Raw genomic sequence first — 2055 nt, 5'->3', positions numbered from 1 at the left:
TCCTGATATCTGATCTAAACCTCCCTGATTTCAATTTATACCCATTACCCCTTGTCCTATCACTACAAGCACTTGTAAAAAGCCTCCCTCCAGCTTCCTTGTAGCCCCTTCAGGTACTGGAAGGTGCTATAAGGTCTCCCTGGAGCCTTCTCTTCTCCAGGCTGAACAAGCCCAACTCTCTCAGCCTGTCCCCATAGCAGAGGTGCTCCAGCCCTCTGACCATCTTTGTGGCCTCCTCTGGACTCGCTCCAACCCATCTATATCATTCTGATGTTGAGGGCTCCACAGCTGGACGCAGCACTCCAGGTGGGGTCTCACAAGAGCAGAGTAGAGGGGGAGAATCCCCTCCCTCGACCAGCTGAACACACTTCTCTGGATACAGCCCAGGATACGGTTGGCTTTCTGGGCTGCCAGCGCACACTGCCGGCTCATGTTCAGCTTTTCGTCCACCAGTACCCCCAAGTCCTTCTCAGGACTGCTCATGATTCACTCTCCATCCAGCCTGTAGTTTTGCTTGGGATTGCCCCGTCGCAGGTGCAGGACCTTGCACTTGGCCTTGTTGAACTCCATGAGGTTGGCAGTGGCCCACCTCTCCAGCCTGTCCAGGTCCCTCTGGATGGCATCCCTTCCCTCCAGCGTGTCGACCGCGCCACACAGCTTGGTGTCGTCGGCAAACTTGCTGAGGGTGCACTCAATGTCGTCATCACTGTCACTGAGAAAGATGTTAAACAGTACCGGTCGCAACACTGACCCCTGAGGAATGACGCTTTTTACCTGTCTCCACTCAGACTCTCTGAGTGTGCCCAGCCAGCCAGTTCTTTATCCACCAAATGGGCCATCTGTCAAATCCATGTCTCCAGTTTAGAGACAGGGATGTCCTGCAGGATGTTGTCAAACGCTTTGCACAAGTCCAGGTAGATGACATCAGTTGCCCTTCCTCTATCCACCAGTTTTGATGGAAATTAATTGGGGCAGGATTCCCAAAAGCAGGTAGCTGTGTCAAGAGGGCTGGTGATGCCCAGCCAGACAAGGTAACCTCTACCATCAGCAGCACCTCAGGATGTTGGGGCTGCAGGCAAGTCGGCAAGCTGCTGAGTGGGCCCTGGCCTGAGCTAACTGAATAGGGTGTGGAAAACTCCTGGATAATGACACATGAAATTGTTGGACACGTAACAGTGCAAGAAGCTGTGGATAGTGCTGGAAGGGGTGGTTGGATTTCACCAGTGCTTAAGGCGGAGTTATGTAAAAAACAACAGTACTACACAGATAACTGGAGAGCAGTTTTGGGCATCCTTTTGGGACTGGAAACTTGCAGGGCCAGGAGTGCCCGATAACCATATGTGTTATGGTGTTACGGTGCCTCAGTAATACCACGTAAGGCCAAGGCTGCCCAATTAATGGTATCAGAAATACTGTGTATGGGCACAGATACAGCAAAACTAGGAAGAACAGGGGAAAGCGATTAGGGGAGGGGTATGCAGGGGCAAAGAAGGGGAGCTGCAAGGGTGGCAAAAAAGGTGATCAAGAAATGGAAAAATGGGTATCAAGGTATGGAAATTATGTGCTCAGAGTCTTATTATGCTGATAAAAAACTCTGCACAGGACAGCAAAAGCAGAATAGAACAGGAATTTCTGAAGGAATAGTTTGAATGAGGTCCAAACAGGCCTGTTTGACAGTGTTTGAGACTGTTGTGTGATTGTTGTGTGTGGTGCTTGAATGAACAATGGGCCTATTTTCCTTGAGAAAACAGATTTACGAGATCTTAATATGCTAAGGTAGTGAAAGGCACAGGGGAGGGAGGGAGGGGAACGGGAACACAGAGTATTGCGACTGAACTTCAGGGACTCATCATCGCTCTAGAGAGCAGAGTTGAAGTCCCCGATCGAGTCATGGAGCAGTGGGATGATCACAGCAAGATACTGCAGCAAAAGGCTTACAACCATCCCCTAAATGTGAAAAAGAGACTAATCTTGACCTTTCTCAACGTGTAGATCCCTGCATTTTCCCACAGAGGGGCGGCTTCTGGGTACACTCACGCCCACCGTCAGCTGCCC

This window comes from Eurypyga helias, unplaced genomic scaffold (assembly GCF_000690775.1).
Source record: "Eurypyga helias isolate BGI_N326 unplaced genomic scaffold, ASM69077v1 scaffold15168, whole genome shotgun sequence".
Classification (NCBI taxonomy): Eukaryota; Metazoa; Chordata; class Aves; order Eurypygiformes; family Eurypygidae; genus Eurypyga; species Eurypyga helias.
The sequence above is the reverse complement of the archived record's forward strand: the minus strand, read 5'-3'. Positions refer to the sequence as shown.